This window comes from Bos indicus, chromosome 18 (genome assembly GCF_029378745.1).
Source record: "Bos indicus isolate NIAB-ARS_2022 breed Sahiwal x Tharparkar chromosome 18, NIAB-ARS_B.indTharparkar_mat_pri_1.0, whole genome shotgun sequence".
NCBI classification, from domain to species: Eukaryota; Metazoa; Chordata; class Mammalia; order Artiodactyla; family Bovidae; genus Bos; species Bos indicus.
In genome coordinates, this window is record NC_091777.1 from 35,807,008 (window position 1) to 35,828,673 (window position 21,666).

A 21,666-nucleotide genomic window follows, 5' to 3' on the forward strand; every position below is an offset into this window, starting at 1 on the left:
GACAAAGTAAATTAGGGGAAGGAAGGAATTGGGAGGTACAGAGGCCTAACTATTCTTTGACATGTGGTTATCTACTTGTTCCAGCCCCAATTGTTGAAGAAAGTATTTTTTTCCGCCAGAATGACCTTGGTACCTTTACTGAAAATAAGTTGATCATAAATATACGGGTTTATTTGTGGACTCTCAATTTTATTCTGATATGCAGATTATATCAGATATGCAGATGTCACTACCCTTATGGCAGAAAGCGAAGAACTAAAGAGCCTCTTGATGAAAGTGAAAGACGAGAGTGAAAATGTTGGCTTAAAACTCAACATTCAGAAAACTAAGATCAACACAACCAGTCCTATCACTTCATGGCAAATAGATGGAGAAACAATGGAAACAGTGACAGACTTTGCTATTTGGGGTTCCAAAAATCACTGCAGATGGTGACTGCAGCCATGAAATTAAAAGATGTTTACTCCTTGGAAGAAAAGCTATGACCAACCTAGACAGCATATTAAAAAGCAGAGACATTACCTTACCAACAAAGGTCTGTCTAGTCAAAGCTATGGTTTTTCCCATAGTCATGTATGGATGTGAGAGTTGGACTACAAAGAAAGCTGAGGGCTGAAGAATTGATGCTTTTGAACTGTGGTGTTGGAGAAGACTCTTGAGAGTCCCTTGGACTGCAAGGAGATCAAATCAATCAATCCTGAAGGAAATCAGTACTGAATATTTATTGGAAGAACTGATGTTGAAGCTAAAACTCCATTCTTTGCCCCCCGATATGAAGAACTGACTCATTGGAAAGACTCTAATGCTGGGAAAGATTGAAGGCAGGAGGAGAAGGGGACAACAGAGGATGAGATGATTGGATGGCATCGCTGACTCAATGGACATGAGTTTGAGCAAGCTCTGGGAGTTGGTGATGGATAGGCAAGTTCATCAGAGAAGGCAATGACACCCCACTCCAGTACTCTTGCCTGGAAAATCCCATGGACAGAGGAGCCTGGTAGGCTGCAGTCCATGGGGTCGCTGAGGGTCGGACATGACTGAGCGACTTCACTTTTACTTTTCACTTTCATGCATTGGAGAAGGAAATGGCAACCCACTCCAGTGTTCTTGCCTGGAGAATCCCAGGGATGACGGAGCCTGGTGGGCTGCCGTCTATGGGGTCGCACAGAGTCGGACACGACTGAAGCGACTTAGCAGCAGCAGCAGCAGCAGCAGCAGCAGCAGCAGGCAAGTCCATGGGGTTGCAAAGAGTCAGACACCACTGAGTGACTGAACTGAACTGAATTTTATTCCACTGGTCTATAGTCTGTCCTTACTCCAGTACCTTATCTTGATTACTTCAGTAAGTTCTAAAATCACTAAATGTGAATCTTCTGACTTTTTCTTTTGAAATATTATTTTGGCTATTCTGGAACCCTTGCACATTCCTATAAATTTTATGACCAGTTTATCAATCTGGGATTTTGAAAGAGATTGCTTTGAATCTGCAGATCAATTTGAGAACTGTTTTCATCATAACAATCTTAAGACTTCTGATTCATGAACATGGTGTGTCTAATTTATTTAAACAATATTTTATAGTTTTCACAGTATAAGTTACACACTTTTTTATTAAATTTACTTCTGTTATTTTATTTGATGCTATAGTAAATGGAATTGCTTTAATTTCATTTTCAGATCCAGCTTTTCTTTTGCTTCTACTGTAAATAAAAGTGGACGGTGTGAAGTATTCATCTCTGTCAGGGCTTGGTTTGCCCGTATAGCCCACAGCACAGCATCGTGTACTGCTTGATCCTACCCGAAGGCAACTGTGCCTTTGTGAACCACGGAAATACGCAAGATTTGAGCTTCCTGCCTCCTCGTGTCTCTTTTTGGGCTATAGAGTTTTGTCTCATTCCTTGAACTCTGGTATTTCTACTATTATGTCCGTGGTCTCCCAGCCACCTCTGTTTCATCTTTGCTGATAATTCTCTTGCCCTTACAGGCTTCCTTTCTAGTTAGAAAACAGGTCAGTCACATACTACCTTCTATTATTTTCATGTCCTGAATTCTCTTTAGCTATTTTTGTCACTTTCTGTATTTATAGGTTTTTGGGGGGTTACTTACAGGTCATGGATATTCTGGGACCTTGAAAGTGTAAACTTTGTAGTGCTACATAAGTAAGATTCTGCTTAAGTTCTGTGGGTCATTCATTACAACAGCTCTAAGGGCCAGGGAGTGAGACAGAGCCACCAAAAGCAACGATGTCCATGTCCTCTCTAAATTCACGCCCAGAGCACACTTCCTCCTCTCTCACATTTCATTTCTTCATGTTCTAATTATATTTGGGTGTATATTTGCACTGGTAGCTTAAAACAACAGAATGGATTAGAAAAAATGTTAATAACCTCTGTTTTATTGACACTGACTCAAAGGGCAGCTTCATCAACACCAATAAATAAAAGGGCAAGAGCTGGCCTCTGAGGAAGCCAGATGGCATGAAGCTAGGCAGGCTTGACTAGGTGTTTTCCTGCTCCGGTAGACAGAGCTGGTTTTCCACATTTATTTCAGTGATTACCCTTTCTTACTCCTGACATGGCCTTGTTGCTTGCCCCTGACATCCCTGTACATACCTTTCATGTGCCTCCAAAGATCTCCATAAACCCAGCCCTGCCGAGCTCACATGCATTCCAGTCACCGCAGCCTGGTCAGGAACGAAGCAGGGAAAGCGCCTTGACAGAACTGACCATACACGCTCCAATGAAGCCACAGGTTATAGGGAAGGCAGCACAGAGGTCAGAGGCGTGAATCTGCGGCTAGCCTTGCCTGGGCTCAAATCCTGGCTCCACCTCCTACCAGCTGGGTGATGTCAGGTAAGTTTCTCAATCATTTTGTAAGAGGGGGTTAACTGTATCTACCTCACAGGGTACTTCAGGATTAAATGAGTCAGCATTCATGAAGCATTTAAAATAGGGCCTAGCCATCATCAAAAAACCTACAAACAATAAATGCTGGAGACAATGTGGAGAAAAGGAACCCTCTTGCACTGTTGGTGGAGATGTAAATTGATACAGACACTATGGAGAACAGTGTGGAGATTCTTAAAAAAAAAAAACTAGAAATAAAACTACCATATGATTTATCAACTCCACTACTAGGCATATACCCTGGGAAAACCACAATTCTAAAAGACACATGTCCCCTAATGTTTATGGCAGCACTATTTACAACAGCCAGGACATGGAAATAACCTAATGTCAATAGACAGGTGAATGGATAAGCTTAATGGAATATTACTCAGCCAGAAAAATTGCAAATTTGAGTCAGTTCTAGTCAGGTGGATGAACCTAGAGCCTGTTATACAGAGTGAAGTAAGTCAAAAAGAGAATGCCAAATATCGTGTATTAACGCATATATATGGAATCTAGAAAAATGGTACTGATGAACCCATTCACAGGGCAGCAACAGAGACACAGACATAGAGAACAGACTTGTAGACATAGCAGGGAGGAAGAAGAGGGCGGGATGAGATAGTAGCAGTGAAACACACACTGCCACGTGTAAAACAGAGAGCTAGTGGGGAGGTGCTATGTGACACAGGGAGCTCAACCCGATGCTCTGTGACAACCTAGCGGGTAAGATGGGGTAGGGGGTGAGAGGGATACCCAAGAGGGAGGGGACACATGTATACCTATGGCTCAATCATGCTGTTGTACAGCGGAAACCAACACATTGTTAAGCAATTATCCTCCATTAAAAAGAAACAAATAACATCTTTATGAAAATAAATAAACTAAATAGGACCTGGCACATAGGAAGTCACTACATGGATTTTTTTTTTTTAAAGCTATATATGACTGACTTAGATATCTCTTCAAAAGCATATAGGAATATGAAGATAATATTCTAAGCTAATATGTAGTGAGTGCAATAGGCCAGGAAGTGTTTAGTGTAAACTATATAGTGTTTAGTGTAATATATAGTATTATCCCTCTAAGTCCATGCCACCCTGTCTTACAGATGAGGAACACAGAATCCTGGGGAGGCAAGGTAACTTTTCCAGGGCTCCACAGCTGGCTTTGTGTAACAGACCTGCCACAACCCGCTGTGAGACCTGGAGCAGGTTACTGAGCTTCTCTCAGTTCAGTTCAGTCGCTCAGTCATGTCCGACTCTTTGTGACCCAATGAATCGCAGCACACCAGGCCTCCCTGTCCATCACCAACTCCCGGAGTCCACCCAAACCCATGTCCATCGAGTCAATGATGCCATCCAACCATCTCATCCTGTCGTCCCCTTCTCCTCCTGCCCTCAATCTTTTCCATCATCAGGGTCTTTTCCAATGAGTCAGATCTTCGCTAAGCCTCCATAAAAATGTGTGTGGAACAGCTCTTGCATCCTTAGCAACAAGCGTGAACCAGGAAAGTTCGTTCTGCTCCCTGGCTTGGCGACCGCTTGCCTCAGCTCCGTCACTCAAACCAATACTGCTCTGTTCATACATCACACCTTTACTGAGGGCCCTAACAGGAAGACTGTAATGAATAAAAGATGAAAAGACACAGTCTTCATTATTTCAGGAGCAACCAGTCAGAAAGGGTGTAGGAGCCAGAGCTGGTGGCACAAGTGCTAATCTAAGGAGTGTGGAGGTTGATGGGCGGGTATCCTCGATACTTTTGGTCTGTCCCGCCTTTGCCACCTGATCTCCCTCTGCTCTGCTCTGCCTCCTGTGGATGAGAAGGTCAGTCTCTAGGGACTACATCACGTGGGCTCCAGGCCCTCTGGCTTCCATCTGGGTTCAGCCAATCTCAGGAGGTGATCAGAGCACAGCCGAAAGGTTACAGTACTTGCCTCTCTCCCTACCAGGATGTGGCTCTGGCAGGGGCTGTGATCCTTGACCAAGGTCACATGCCTCAGGAGGATCCCTCTTCCCACAGTCACAGACTATTCTGGGTTCTGGTGTCCCTCCCTTCCCTCACTGCACTTGAGGTGGTACCAGTACCAGCAACAACTGGCCCCTGCCAGTCCCCCAGTGTGCCACCATCCCTTGCAGGTTTCCCTTACCCCTGTCACCACCGTAAATAACCCCTCCCTTAAAGGCATTTCAATAACTCTCTGAACGTGCTGGCTGTTTCCTGCCTGGACGCTAACTAATAACAGTGAGCAATGAGAACCACTGAATTTTTTTTTAACTTGAGGTAAGTGGAATAGAGTTCAGGAGACAGACACCGAGAACCAGTTAAGATAAAAATAAGAGATAAGGAGGGTCTGATGGAGGGAATGAAATGGAGCAGAAAGCTATCAATAGGACTTGGGGTTATGAGGGGAGAGGAAAAAGCCAAAAATGGCATCAAATTATAGACCAACACCCCTCATGAACACAGGATCAAAATCCTTAATAAGCTATTAGCATCATCAATATATGATGACCAAGAGAACGTAAGCCTGGTTCAATATTCTAAAATCAATTAGTATACTTCAACATATCAAGCCATTAGATTAGTTATTAAACTGCATTAATTAGGAATGCAAATTAAAACTTATCACAACTACACACCTATTGGAATGGGTGAAATTCAGAAAATCTGATATCAACTACTGATGAGGATATAAAGTTCATGAAAATGAGAAATGGTATCACCTCATCCATCTTCTTTCATCTCCCTCTGCTCCACAATGCCTCAAGGTTTATTGACAGGATATGGGGCTACAGCAATGGTTACCTGCTAGTTTTCTCCACTCCTTGCGATGTCATTCAAATGGACCAGAGGTAAACACTCACGGAGACAGAGGCAGTCTCCCTTCCCCGTGCCTGCTCTTCCAGCGAGGTATTTGGTGAGAGGAGAATTATAACAGAAGAACTGAGTAGTGTTGTTTTCTGTCATGTTATCCTTTATTCCGAAACAACTCGCAATATATCCTTAAGCATGCTTTTGACTGACTGTAGTTTTTTTTCAAGGGTCATTACTTGTTCTGGGATTGTGTCTTCCTGATGCCATTAGAATTATCAAGCCATTGAGAAGCTTACATATGGTGGAGCCTGGGTGGTTCCATCCAAGCTATATGGAAACCTATCTATTATAGTTTTCCCTGTAACTACATATTTTTAAATTACAAATTGTGCTTTCTCTTTTTCAGTGCCAGGTTTCAAAAAGAGCCATTAGGGATTTCTAGACAGTTACTGCCTTGTAATAGTATATTTACACTGCAAGCCACACAAATGCAGTCAACTGATTTTCAGCCTAGGTATTATATCAATTCATGGGGAAAGAAAACTCTTTTTAATAAATGGTGTAACAATTGGATATGCATATGGGCTTCCCTGGTAGCTCAACTGGTAAAGAATCCGCCTGCAAAAAAAAAAAAAAGAACCCGCCTGCAATGGAGACTCAGGTGTGATTCCTAGGTCAGGAAGATCCCCTGGAGAAGGAGTAGGCTACCCACTCCAGTATTCTTGAGTTTCCCTGATGGCTCAGACGGAAAAGAATCTGCCTGCAATGCAGGAAACCTGGGTTCAATCCCTGGGTTGGGAAGATCCCCCGGAGGAGGACGTGGCAACCCACTCCAGTATTCTTGCCTGGAGAAGCCCCATGGATAGAGGAGCCTGGTGGGCTACAGCCCATGGGGTCACAAAGAGTTGGACATGACTGAACGACTAAGCACAGCACATGGCAAACAAAAACCTTTGACCCTTCTTTTCTCACTGTGTACACAAAAATTAATCCCAAATGAATCAAAGACCTAAATGTAAAAGCCAGAACCACAGAGCTTCTGGGCTTCTCAGGTGGTGCTAGTGGTAAAGAATCCACCTGTCAATGCAGAAGACGCCAGAGAAGAGAGTTCTATACCTTGGTCAGGAAAAGCCCCTGGAGTAGGAAATGGCAACCCACTCCGGTATTCTTGGCTGGAAAATTACATGGAGAGAGGAGCCTGACGGGCTACAGTTCATGGGGTGGCAAAGAGTCAGACACAACCGAGTATGCACCCACCATACACAAAGCTTCTAGAAAAACATGTCAGAGAATATTTTCAAGATCATAGGATACATAAAGATTTCTTGGACAGAACACACAAAGCCCTAACCCACTGATGTTAAAAGAATTTCTGCTCATTACAAAAACACATATATATGGAATCTAGAAAAATGGCACTGAATAATTTATTTGCAGGGCAGTAATGGAGAAAAAGACATAGAGAACAGACTTATGGACTTGGGGAAGAGGGGAAGAGAGGGCAAGATGTATGGAGAGAGTAACATGGAAACTTACGTTACCATACGTAAAATAGACAGCCAATGGGAATTTGCTGTTATGTCTCAGGAAACTCAAACAGGGACTCTGAATCAACCTAGAGGGGTGGAATAGGGAGGGAGATGAGAGGGAGGTTCAAAAGGGAGGGGATAAATATACACCTATGGGTGATTCATATTGAGGTTTGACAGAAAACAACAAAATTCTGTAAAGCAATTATCCTTCAATTAAAAAATAAATAAATTTTAAAACATATATACTCCTCCGTCCATGGGGTTTTCTAGGCAAAAGTACTGGAGTGGGGTGCCATTGCCTTCTCCGATATATATATATAAACCCTCTTAAAAAATAAAGTAAAAGATTTTTTCCATTTTAGGCATATATATGTAACATTAAAATCATGAAAGTAGGAACTGCAAATTTGAGCTTACTATGCTCAAATTTTTATTAAAACTTCTAAATGATTTTCACTATCCCTCTATTTTCACTGTTGTGATCTTTTGGCAAAATATTATAAAAATATAAATTAATAAAGAGAGTACACTGGGTCCAGGATAAAAAAAACCACTGGGACTTGCCTGGTGGTCAGGTGGTTAGGACTCCATGGTTTCACTGCAGGGGGCATGGGTTCGATTCCTGGTCAGGGAACTAAGATCCCACACTCCTGTGGCAGTCACAAAAAAAAGATGATGACGACGACACCCAGACACACACAAAAGAAGAACCTGATTTTCTAAAATGTCAAAAGATTAGATCGAGTCACACCAAAGATACCAAAACAGCCAATACGCATGTGAAAAGGTGCTCCGTATCACTAGTCATCAGGGACACGCAAACTAAAACCAAACCTTGCTAGAATGGAAAAGGTAAAAAGAGAGAGAGGGGGAGACCAACAATCCCAAAGTCTGGAGAGGATACGGAGCAACAGAACTCTCTCACATTGTTGGTGGCAGTGTGAAATAGTACACTTTGGAAAACTGACATTTTCTTATAAAGATATATCAACTCAATGACACAACAACTCCATTCATAGATATTTACGCACGAAAATGAAAACATACATCCACAAAAACTTACACAAAATATTCTCAGCACCTTATTCATCTTAGCCCTAAATTGGAAATAAACCCAAATGCTTAGGAATAGGAGATTAGATAAATAAATTATGGTATGGTCATACAATGAAATATAGAAAAAAGCAGCAAAAATTAATGAACTACTAATGCATGTAACCACATGCATGAATCTTAAAAATACTACTTTGAGTGAAAGATGCTAGGCACACACACCCAAAAAAACAGTCCTTACTGTAGGATCTCATTTACTTGAAGTACAGGCAAACATACTGTTAGCAACAGGAGTCAGAAGTGATAGCGGGATGGCTGGTGGGTGGGGAGGTGGCGCAAAGAGGTGTGGGACTGACTAGAAAAGGGCACGAGGAAATGAATGAGGATGGAAATATTCTGTATCTTGCTTTGCACTTTGTTTACATGGGGATATATTTGTCACAATTCATCAAGTTGAACACTTAGGATCTGTGTATTTAATTGTATGTAAATTTTACATCAATTTTTAATTACTGTAAGTTATGGCTGAGGGCATAGAACAACCTATTTGCACCATGTGGATTTACATCTATAATCAAATTAAATGGACATTGTGAATTAAGTCTCTTTCCTTTAAACACAAAACTTGAAGTTGTTTGCACATAGCTTTACATTGTATTTACAACTATTTACATTGCATTAGATATTGTAAGTAATTTAGAGATGACAAAGTATACAAGAGGATAAGTATATGTCATATGCCATTTTATATGAGGGGCTTGAGCATCCCTTGAGCACTTTTTCTATGTTCTAGTGGCTCAGACAGTCAAGAATCTGCCTACATTGATGCAGGAGACCAGGGTTTGATCCCTGCCTGGGTCAGGAAGATACCCTGAAGAAGAGAATGGCAACCCACTCCAGTATTCTGGTCTGGAGAATCCCATGGACAGAAGAGCCTAATGGGCTACTGACCATGGGGTTGCAAAGAGCTGGACACGACTGAACGACTAACACTTTGAGCATCTGTGGATTTTGGGATCCCAAGGGGTCTTGGAACCAATCCCAGCCCCCTAGATACCAAGGGAGGACTGTATAAAGCCAATGGCTGAAGCCAAGCAGAGGCCAGCGATCTAGTGAGTGTGGGCACTTGCTGAGGATCAGAAGGTTGCCCTTTCCCATAGCCAACATCACACTAGGCAAGCTGCTGAGCTGCCGGAGTTAGGCAAGTCCTCAGCACTCACGAACAACTCATACTCAGGAAGTGAGGGCTGAAAGAGGGGTTCTTCTCTGGTATTGCTGCAGGCAAGCCAAGGAAGGATGGCTGTAAGTGAGAAATAACATGTAACAGGTTGTGGCTGCAGCTGGACAGGTTGGGCAACAGGTTGGCACATCACATGGGTAGGAAGCCTAAGCTCAGCTTCCACCCCCACCACACCCCAGAACCAGCCCATGGCTGGAATTCCCCAGTGGGGCACCCTCAGGGCACCCTCGACAGACTTGGCGGTGGACCTCTGCCCTCTCAGACACATTCCCAGGTGCCAGCATCAAGGGGCTTGTTTGGGAATTAGACTTTTCTGTGGATGGATTTCTTCAGTAATTGTATCTTAATATAAAATACTCTAAAATAAAGCACTGTGGCCAGTGATGAGGCCAGGACCCTAATTATTAAGTGAGTTGGGGCCTCAATCTAACTTTATTTATTTGTTTGTTGGGCCACACAGCTCGCATGATCTTACTTCCCCAACCACAGATTGAACCCATGCCCTCAGCACTGAAAGCATAGAGTCCTAACCACTGGACCACCAAGGAAATTCCCAATCTAATTTTGAAGTAGATTGTGACATTGGCTGTGTTTCTTCCTACCTCTCTGGCCATTTCTCTGCTTGTTTCTCCTGATGACGACTGTGGTAACCATGGCTCTTGCCTCAAGACTGATGAGTCTATTCATATTCACTCTCATGGCTTTAAATACTATCTGTTCTCTGATGACTTTCAAAGCTGTCAGCCAGGTCCTCTTCCTTGAGCTTCAGACTAGCATAAACAACCACCTATCTGATGTACATTTCCACTTGGTGTCCAGAACTAAACTCCTGATGTTTCTCCCCACCAAACTCACTTTTCCCCACAGAAACTGGTAACACAAATTTTCCAGCTGTTTAAATCAAAAGCTTGGAGTAATCTTTGATCCTTCTTTTTCTCATACGTCTCATCCGATCCGTAAAAACATGTCTTAGTGGCTGTCTCTCTTCAAAACACACCCTGAATCTGAGCACTTCCCACTACTCCGCTGCCACCGCCTAGATTCCAGTCACTGTCCTCTCTCCTGTGCTACTGTGAGAGCCCACCTGGTCTTCCTGGTCTCCCAGGGCAGATTCTACCCTGCCCCTTCTCGTACTGTATCCCCAGTCTACTTTCATCTAGCACTGAGGGCAACGCCATTAAAATGTAAGTCAGATCACGCCACTCCTCTGCCCAAAGGCTGCATAGGCTTTGCATCTCTTCCTGGGTCAGGAAGATCTGCTGGAGTAGGGATAGGCTACCCACTCCAGTATTCTTGGGCTTCTCTTGTGATTCTGCTGGTAAAGAATCTGCCTGCAGTGCAGGAGACCTGGGTTTGATCCCTGGGTTGGGAAGATCCCCTGGAGAAGGCAAAGGCTACCCACTCCAGTATTCTGGCCTGGAGAATTCCGTGGAATGTATAGTCCGTCAGGTCACAGAGTCGGACATGACTGAGTGACTTTCACTTTCACTTTAGCATAAAAGCCAAGGTTCTTCCTCTGACCTAAAAAAGCCTGTCAATGGCACCCCACTCCAGTACTCTTGCCTGGAAAATCCCATGGACAGAGGAGCCTGGTAGGCTGCAGTCCATGGGGTTGATGAGGGTTGGACGCGACTGAGCGACTTCACTTTCACTTTTCATTTTCATGCGTTGAAGGAAACAGCAACCCACTCCAGTGTTCCTGCCTGGAGAATCCCAGGGACGGGGAAGCCTCATGGGCTGCCGTCTGTGGGGTCGCACAGAGTCGGACATGACTGAAGTGACTTAGCAGCAGCAGCCCCCTATCCTCTTTCTGACTTTACATCCTATTTCTCTTTCCCTTGCTCACTCAACTCCGGTTACCATGGTTTGCTGCTGTGTGTATCGCAAACATTCCAGGTACGTCTCTGTTTCAGGGTTTCTGTGCTGGCGGTTCCCTCTACTGTACTGATGAGATCAACTGGGTCTACATACTCCCTCTCTTCCTTCAGGTCTCTACTCATTAGAAACAGGTTTATCCTCCCATTGCTGGTCTCCTACCACGCCTCCTAGAATGCTCCTTGAGAAAAGGGAATTTTTTGTCTGTTTTGGGCACTGCTGTACCCCCAAGTTCCTTCCCCCAAGGCCTAATATGCAGTGGGTGCTCAATAAATATTTGCTGGAAAAAGGTGAAAAGATTCCAGACCTTGCTCCTGTATAGTTAATCAATAAACCAAGATATATATACTGAATTCATCAAAACTGTAAACAATTCCGTACAATCTTGGGGTATGTTCACAAATGTAATAAAGAGATTACTTATGCTGATAATTAAATAGTTTGAGGCAGAATCTGGTATAATGGTTTAGGAAAGAAAGCATCATAGAATAGCTCTGCCTGCCAGCTGGGATTAGGAAAATGAGCCGAGGCTCTCAGTCTTAAACTACAACTTGACCTGTCAAGAGGGTGCCTGCAACCAGAACTGTCTCTCCAACTACCCCACCTCCTCACATAATGTGACTCATGCTTATCTGTTAGCTCCTTATCTGTTAGTCCCCTTGTAGTCAAGCTTCCTCCTCTAACAGAAGCAAACTGTATGTCAAGCCTTGCAGGATCCCAGTGACCTAGCACATAGGGGCTATGTTCAGTCAAATGCCAACAATCATGAAGGGAAAGGAAGTGATAGTGGACTCAAGTGATGGTGATTCCAACCTGACCATCTGATAAGGAATCACTCTAGCTGCAGTGAAGCTTTCCTGCCCCCATGGCCAGTCTATCCCTATGTCCCACCAACTGGACATCCGAATGTCCCCTGATTTCCATCCACTGCTCTGGTTCCATGAACCAGATGGTTTTCCTGAACTGGCCATTTCTTCCCCTAGCCTCTCTAGGATAAAGCCCAGATTCCCTGATGGGCTCTCCCCAGAGTGGGTTGGACCTTTCCCCATCTCTCCACCTTACCACTTTCCCCTTACACTGCACTCAGCTCAGTATGCTGGCAGCTACCACATCTAACTCCTTCAGTTTTGCTCTGAGGTTCTGGTCCAAACTATTTGCTCTGCCTGCAATAATTTTTTCTTCATTTTCTCAGGATAACTCCTCCTCAGATCTGTTATGTCTCCACTTAAACACCACTTCTTCAGAGAAGCTGTGCCTGAGCTCTGTCTTTCACAGTGCCCATCACACTCCACTGGGATCTGTCATGATGTCAAGAGGCTGCCTGTCTCACACACTGCTGTCACCAGGACTGAGCAGCACCCGACACTGAGTAGGTGCTGAGTGATGACTGAGGAATGAGTAAGTGTGAGAACACAGAAATCAAGAAGTCAGGTCAAAGCCTGTGTGGCAGCTGCACCAACTAGAAGGCAACAGCTTTTCCTGCTCAAGTCCTTCTTTTCCTTCCTATTTTAAATAAAATATGTTTTAAAATCTTAAAGAGGATAAGCTTGGTTTTTTTTGGCAATGCTGGGGGCTTGTGGAATCTTAGTTCCCCAACCAAGGATTGAACCTGGGCCTTGGAAGTGAAAGCAACAAGTTCTAACCACTGGACTGCCAGGGAATTCCCTGAATATAAGCTTCTTTGAAGGATGCTCTGGAACTGATATGATAACCATCACCCTAGTAGAGGGGTGCCATGATGTTAACATCCAGTTGCAAAGAGATCTAGATTTATAACATAAGAGCATAATTCATGAGCACACTAAAAGGAGACAAAATTAAAAGGTAAAGGTAAATGTTAACTTCAATTCTCATTTTGCAAAACCCAGGAATCTGGTGGGGGAAATAAGTAGCCTTTCATGTGGTCATCAACATCAACCATGTACTAAGAACCAAGGGCCCACCTTCCAGGCCACCCCCCAACACCTGGAACTGAGCCACTCTGGTAGACAGACTGTTGTTGCATGGTCAGTAGAGCTGGACCCAAAGAGGAAAGACAACCACACCTCAGTACTGGAGCTCAGGCAGGAGCTGGGGGGGAGTCTGCAGCCTGAGTTCTGAGCTGCGTTTTCACAGCCATGGGACTACCTTCGGTACAGTTAGAGCTCCCCATGAACCAGCTTGTACTCCCAGTCTGAAAGGGTAACATGCTTTCTGCAGTTTTCAGATAAAAGAGAAAGTATGTCTTTATCTACATTTATGTTTCCACTGAAAAATAAAAGTCTAACTAAACAAACAGGTATTGAGTTTTACAAAGGAGTTATGATAAATGTCCCTGGATCTCAAAAAATCCAAAGATCCTGTGGGGAAGGTTTAATTTTCCTACAATTTGTTTGTCATACACGGACTCAGTGACACAGACGTCGCTGCCTTCTCACTGACTGCAAAAACGCGACAAAGGAAAGAAAGACTATTCCCCCAACTCTGCAAGCCGACATGGAGGTAAACTGCTAAGCAGCCACTGGATCTCGAGAGCGCATATTCAGGCCCAGCCAAAGATGCTGGCTCCCAGGCTCTGTGGGGCCCTCAGTGTCCTAGGAGGGACATTAGCGAAAGGCCTAATGACCTGTCTAATGAGGCGCAACTACCCAGTGGACAAAAAGGTCAGCTAAAATTGAGTCATGAAAGAGACGTAAATTTAACTAACACCCACAGAGGTATCTGGATCATGACCTACCTGGTCTGAAAGTTAGTTTCAGCTGATGGTTACAGTAAGAAAAAGTACTTTGCTACCAGTTATATTAAATATTGCTTCTGAAAGTCTGGCAATAACAAGATGACTATTTTTCTGAGACTGCTTTAACAGCAAGTTCTAGACTGACACTGACCTGAAAATTCCATCCTCATCCCTACTCTCACAGAGCAATGTTATCTAATCCTTCAATTTCACTCTGACCTCCAGGCAAACGTTCTCAATTGGCCCTTACCAACCTATCAGCTTCTTCCAACCCAAATTTATCTTTCCTTTCCTTCTCCTGTGTGCCCTCACCCCCATTTAATGGCATGATACCCAGTCACCAGAGTTCTTTCCTCATTCATTCCCCAGTATCTGTGAGGGCAACAATGGGTCAGGCATTGTGCCATAAGGTGGGGCACAGGGCAGTGATCCAGACAGGCCAGGTCCCAGGAGCTTAGTTCCCATTTCTTGCTACACCCACAGCTGAATACCAAGGAGTGATTTGACAGAGGGAACACAATGACAAAGGCATGTGACAAAGACCCTGCCTGTGCTGAGGTAAAGTACACTTGGCCACGATGCCTGTGAAGTACCCAGCCCTAGAGAGAGGTGTATTTTACATGTAATCCTGAGAAGACAATGAGTTTTTAATTATACTCATAAAATATTTTTCAACATGAAAACCTAACTTACTAAAGTTTTGTGTTTTCTACCTTCTATATGGATACAAGTATCCTGTTGCTGTGAAAATGGCTATTTCTATGGCAGCAAGAGGCACTTCAGAGTCACCTAATCTGCCTTCCTTCAGATTTCGGGTATAGGGTGTTCTGAGGGCACCCCAGAGCACAACAACCCTGACTGGTGTTCTCTAACTCTGTTATGTGGCTTCTGGTCACCAGGAAGGTTAAGTAGCTCTCCTGTGAGTGGAAATGCCCGGTGTCCTTCACAAACATCAAAACTGCTTACCAACTAGGCCACAATTATGCTCAGCTGTAGTTTAACAATGTTCTAGCTATTAAATGTGACATGTAAAATAATCTAATCTCAGGACAGTCTTTGCCACACCAACCCCCTTTTCCTGTTTTCCTTTTGGTTAATGTGTAATGAAGGAGGTTGGTTATAAAATACAGAATGTATCTGGGATATGCCCACCTGAAAACAGCCATTCATTTTAGTATTTTATAATTTTCTGATTATTGTTTAAATGATGCTCAGTGTCTTACTACTGAGACTCTACGGTCTTTCAGGACCAAGACTGTGTAATTAAGGAGATCACAGGTCCCTGAAACTTAACACTTCAAGGTATTTTGCTAACATTCCTATAATACTTGAAGGCATTTAAATGTTCTTTGCACAACAATCTTAGCATATTAGGGATATTAAGCAGTGAAGGGGCTTCCCTGGTGGCTCAGTGGTAAAAAATCTGCCTGCCAGTGCAGGAGACCCAGGTTCCATCCCTGGTCTGGGAAGACTCCACATGCAAGGAGCAACTACGCCCAGACACCACAGCTACTGAACCACATGCCGCAACTACTGAAGCCTGGGTGCCTAGAGCCTGCGCTCCGCAGCTAGAGACGCCAGCGCAAGAAGCCCGTGCGCCGCAACTAGAGAGCAGCCCTCACTCACAACTAGAGAAAGCCCAAGCAGCAACGAAGACTCAGCACAGCCCTTAAAAAAAAAAAAAAAAAAAGCAGCGAAGCAAGGAGAAACAAAGACAGCAATTTTGAAAGAATAACCACCATGACCAGGAGCAAGCCCTGGGCTGGGGCAACCAAAACAGCCATTTGAGCACAATAATTTAATTTTGAAAATAAGATCTGATGAGAAATACGACGTTCAACCATTGCCCCCATTACTTCAAAAAACAACAACAACAACAACAACAAAAACAACAACAATAACAACAACCAAGCTTTGTCCCCTTAGTCCCTGGCACAGGAATATGAGTGCAAAAGGCTGACAAGTAACAGGAAGGACAGCTGATCTCTCCACCATCCCCCATCTCCCTGACAATGAGAGGATGCCTGGATGACAAATGCATATCTCACACGCTCCCAGAGCCACCCCCAGAGAGGCCCCTCTGAGAGGATAACCATTTCCTAGCAGGAACCACCACTGGGCTGCAGAAGCCATTAACCACGTGGAACATCCTCCAATATGCTGTGGGATGCAGAAACACAAAGCCATCCGTCAGCAAGCACCCAGAGACCCTAAGGGTCAAAACTATTCATCAACAAGCACCAAATAAAGTCTTAGAAAGCAGTGTAAGAGCTCTATGGTCACCTTTCAAATACATACAAGTGAATTCATTATCCTAGGGAACAACACTGCTGTTTGGTTCATGACACCTGAGTGAGGAAACATCTGTGCTTCCTGGTCCCTGCCATCATTCTCCCACCACTTAAAAAAAAATAAAATTTATTTGGCTGTGCCAGGCCTTAGGTGCAGCATGCAAAGTCTTAGTTGTGGTATGTGGGATCTAGGGGCTTCCCAGGTGGCTCAGATGGTAAAGTGGGATCTAGTTCCCACACCAGTGATTTAACCTGGGCCCCTATATCGGGAGTGTAGTCTCAGCCATTGGACCACCTGGGGAGTCCCCCTCCACCACTTTTAATTCAGTCAGAGAGCAAGAAGAGTCTGAAGGCCCACAGAGAGAAAACAAGTTCAGCATCATTCTTTACACGAGCAAGAAACTTTTAGGAAGTTTGTTTTTTTTTTTTTTTTTAATATTCACTCACTATAGAAAATTCCTATGTGTTCTTCTTACACTCTTTTTTGCTAAGTTTTACATTCATTTAATGTACTTGTAATCAAATTATATTCACAACTTTGTTCCTGATTTTTTTCACTTACTGTTTTGACATAAGCATTTTTCACGTTATCACAGTTTTTAAGGATTACTAATTATGTGAACCAGCTCTTCGTTTCTTTCTTTTTTTTTTTTTCCTCCTTCGTTTCTTTAGTGTTAGACATTTCTGTCATTTTTAAATTGTTTTCTGTTATAAATTACAAAGATTAAGAAACTAGGGCCCAGTAATTATATGATGTGGGCTTTGCAGGTGGCTCAGTGGTAAAGAATCCGACTGCAATGCAGGAGACACAGGTTCAATACCTGGGTCAGGAAGATCCCTGGAGAAGGAAATGGCAACCCATTCTAGTCTTCTTGCCTTGGAAAGCCTGAGGAGCCTGGTGGTCTACAGTCCATGGGGTTGCAAGAGAGTTGGACATGACTTAGCAACTAAAACAACAATTACATGATTTGCCTAGCATTAGCATTCTAAGCAAAAATATAATTCTGAAAGAAATAATAAAGATTTTGAGATTGTAAAGCGATACGGAAAATCTCAAAGCCAAGTAGGAAGTATTTCCGGTTATATTTTTGAATTATCTATTCTCATGAGAAAGTGAAAGTTGACAGCTGGGGAGGAGCACAGTTATCCCAGGCCAGAAAGGTAGACTGTGCTCAGTACTTCGTTTCCACTCCTCAAAGCCTTCATTCCTGATCTTTCACGGTAGAAGACAGACAGGAACCCTTACAGATGCTTCTGGGAATGGCTCTGGGAGGTGGTGGGGAGATGGAGCTATCGCCACGGCAATCCTGGATCCCAAAGAGATGCGGCATTTTGTCACTGGGAACCTTGGAAACTAACAGAACCTAGGACAAAGGCACTGCTCGAAGCTCCTCCTCTAGGAACGGGAACTAAAGAGCACATGTTAAGGGCAGTGTTTGAGTGTATGTAAGTAATGCAGGAATACTCCTTCCTTCTTAATGTTTAATCCTACTTCCTAAGTGTTCATTCCCATCATCATGCAACTGAAATATTTACTCCATTTGTCACTTCCTTTGTCTGGATTTAAAGAGATGGTACATTAATGAGCTATTCCTGACCTGATGGCTAATTCATGAGTGAATGTTAGTGTGCTAGAAAGTCTGTTTTCATGTTTTTCTCAGTATCTTTTTTCCGTTTTGATTTTCACGAGCCCAACCTTATTTGAATTATCTTTCATTCCCCACTTTTAAAAACACCTGACATCTAAATTTCCAAGTAATTTGGACTCTTAGGCTTTCTTGAAGTTTACTTATACAAAGCTGCTTTTTTTGTATGTATGTCCTGGGACTTGTATACAGTGTACTGGGACTTCCCTGGTGATACAGTGCATGGGAGTCTGCCTGCCAACGCAGAGGACATGGGTTCGATCCCTGGTCCAGGAGGATTCCACATGCCTCAGGGCACCAGGGCTCGTGAGCCACTACTTCTAAGCCTATGTGCTCAAACTACAGAAGCCCACACAACTAGAGCCTGTGCTCTGCAACAAGAGAGGCCCGTGCACCGCAACGAAGAGCAGACCTTGCTCACCCCAACTAGAGAAAGCCCATGGGTAGCAATGAAGACCCAGCACAACCAAAAATAAATAAACTAACTAAAAAAAAAGAGAAATACGAGAGGTCCTCCCCCCAAAAAAGAAAAATAACGTCCTACTACTATACAGCATATGAATTCTCAAAAACAGCAAAACCTCCAAGTTTTTCCTAGACACTGATTTCAATAGTGGATTTATCCTAGATTGAAACTCCTATTATATATACACGAGTGACTTACTAGGCATCAGAAGGACTCCTCTACTGCTTCTAAGTGACTGGTCACTGATTCTTATGTTCTGTGAACACCAACTTTATATTACAACCTCCCATATCAGATCACACTGTGCCCCCATTTCATTTCTCCTCTTATTGTATAAACAGAGAATCAGTTCAGAGAAAGTAAATCCTGTTAGCATTAGTGGTTTATCTGGTAAGTTAGCCTGTTAAATACTGTTGATTACTTTATTACAGGCCAGATTTGATAACTGCTCTCAGCTGCCCCAGAAAATGGAATGGATGTCAAGTAATTATTTGTCAAAAGTTCACTGCCATAGTGATGAAGAAACACTTTGAGAGTCTGTATGCCCATCTTTCTTATCTGAAAATAAGTCTCTTTCTGATTATAAGGGCTAAAATAATGCACACACATCCATAGGGCACACTTGACCACATTTAAGCCATATCTTCTCCAAATGCTCATTCAAGGAAGTATTTGTACTGACATTCAAAGCACCCTCCCACACCCTCTCCAGCACTACAGATGGTAATTGCTCCCTTCCATCCTACTTGGATTTTGGCCTACTTGTCTGTTTTCTATGTGGGCCAATGCTAGAGTAATGAGGGTTTCTACACAGAATACAATGATTTTCACAAAGCTTTTCTGACAGGATTTGGTTAACAGTGCCAATGTTCCCCCCAGATCATATACCCTTCTCTCTTGAGTTATTTATATAAGTATTTCCAGAGATAGAAGAAAAGTCAATAAAATGTACAGCCATAATATCCACAGTTATGGGCCGGCACTGATTTATGAGCAAGAGAAGAACAAAGCTTTCTTAAAAAACTAATTTAATCTATTAACGTTATCATAGTTTCAATGCATCTTCTCTTATCACTCTGAGGGGGGAAAAAACCTGCTGCCATTTCAAATATACAGTGAAAATTAGTTTTACCACGTGCCAAACTGACTGATGATTAGAATCACAGGCCACCTTTTAAAAATCACACATTTCTTTTCCCCATATTACAAATCTTTGTCTTTTGGGAGACCACTTTCTTCCTTTTTTAAAATTTAAATTTAAAATTTTAAAGTACAGTTGACTTACAATGTTGGGCCAGTCTCTGCTGTACAGCAAAGTGACTCAGTTTCACACATATACACATTCTTTAAAATTCTTTTCCATTACAATTTATTCCATGAGTTTGGATATAGTTCCCTGTGCTATGCAGTGGGGCCTTGTAGTTTATCCATTCTAAATATAATAGTTTGCCTCTACCAACCCCACATTCCCAGTCCATCCCTCCTTTTTCTCCTCCCCCATGCCAACCACAAGTCTGATCTCCATGAGAATCTGTTTCTATTTTGCAGATAGGTTCATTTGTGCCATATTTTAGATTCTGATTGCTAATTCTACTTCTAGTGGGTTCCAGTGTTACTATAGAAATCACATATTTGAATTTTCCCAGCAAGTAAAAATAACAGATCAGATCCAAAGTACTCATTCTACAGGAAAAGTAGAACAACCAGGTGGTATGGGAAAGCCTCTCACAACAGAAGCTTTAAACTGTAAAAAGTGTGTGTGTGTGCATGGGGTGGGGGGCGGGGAGTCCTCCCACCAAAAAAAAAAGTGAAAGTGTTAGTATCACAGTTGTATCTGACCCTTTGCAACCCCATGGACTGTAGCCCACCAGACTCCACTGTCCATGGAGTTCTCCAGACAAGAATACAGAAGTGGATAGGCATTCTCTTCTCCAGGGGGATCTTCACCACCCAGAGATTGAAGTTGTGCCTCCCACACTGCAGGCAGATTCTTTAAGGTCTGAGCCACCAGGGAAGCCCATTCATCCAACAGAACTGTCTGCTAAAAACCCTAGTCCAAAAGCAGTAACTTTTGCATATTTTCTGTAAAATGGATGGCCTTAAAACTCTTGTTCCCTGGTGTAGCTTTTCAGAAGGAGTTTCCTTATCAAGAATGTATTTAGATTCTCTAACTTCCATCTTCTCCATATCACAGTAACACATGAAGTGTCTTTCCTAATTTAAACAGCTGTTCCTTTCAACTGAAGGGTCACAGATTCAGGGCTCTTCCATCTCCAACCTTTGTGCCCCATAGCTTTAGAGGTCCTCTGAGCCCTGCGCCACCAGGCTCTGGATATTCAAAAGTCACCACTTCCTTCCTCCCGTGTCCTGCCCTCAGCAATGACACCGTGGGAACGCTGAAGACAAATAACGTTTATAACCTTCCTTGGTGTTCTCCAAGGCAGCTTTAAACTTTTCTATTCCTGTCTGGTTCTTTAGATTCTGCAATAAACGCTTCACACAACCATTCACAAGTCCTGATCTCCAGGACCCTTCTTTCTCCCTCACCATTCATGTGGTAATGCCTTGAGAATACTTCACCTCACCTTTTGTCTCCGCAAGTTCATCTGCTTCCTTCTTGAGCTTCAAAGGTAAGCCAGGCCCAGAGAGATGTGGCCAGCGGACATGCCGGGACTGGCTGAGCCACCCGCCCCTTCTGGAGTGTCCCTTCTCCCATCTGCCACCTGAACTCTCTTTCCTTAAATAAAGATATGTCCCCTCAGGTCCCTTCTCACTGTGAAAGACGATGGACTAGCTACGCCGCGGGCCCTTTGTCTGAGGTTCCCATACCTCACATCCTTAGCCACAAAGCGGCGGTCCTCACAGGTAAGGGGTGCTGGTCGGCAACGGACAGGGTAGCCTAGGTTTTAGCGTCCAGTAAAGGGATGGGTTATGGCCAAGGTCCTTCCAGGAGCCAAAATTCTACAATTCTACGACCAAACTTGTAGGTCCTATCTCTGAGGTGAGAGGACCAACTCCGGGGCGACTCCCGAACTCCGAGCCCGCGCTGGCAGTTAGAACGGCCCCCTCCAGCCCCTGCGCAGCGTATCCCCGCCGAGGAGGCCCGGCCAGCGCCCGCCCGCCGCCGCGCCATGCCCTTCT

The 21,666-nt window shown here is 43.6% G+C and overlaps 1 protein-coding gene across 12 annotated transcripts in view; it reads right to left on the reverse strand.

Annotated features, from left to right (window-relative positions):
* The window catches only part of GFOD2 (Gfo/Idh/MocA-like oxidoreductase domain containing 2), a 40,567-nt gene that overhangs the window by 17,757 nt on the left and 1,144 nt on the right, over positions 1–21,666 (reverse strand). For 3 of the 12 annotated variants that reach the window (XM_070770796.1, XM_070770797.1, XM_070770794.1), the window contains exons 2-3: positions 7,803–7,888; positions 7,243–7,321 (exon numbers count right to left, since the gene is read on the reverse strand). The exons of 3 other annotated variants lie outside the window; for them this stretch is intronic. The gene's annotated coding sequence lies outside the window, so the exon portion shown is untranslated. Of the gene's footprint in view, positions 1–2,612; positions 3,076–7,242; positions 7,322–7,802; positions 7,889–21,110; positions 21,261–21,666 lie in introns of those variants that run through there. 6 more of the 12 variants (XM_019979556.2, XM_070770801.1, XM_070770798.1 and 3 more) reach the window with 5 other exon arrangements.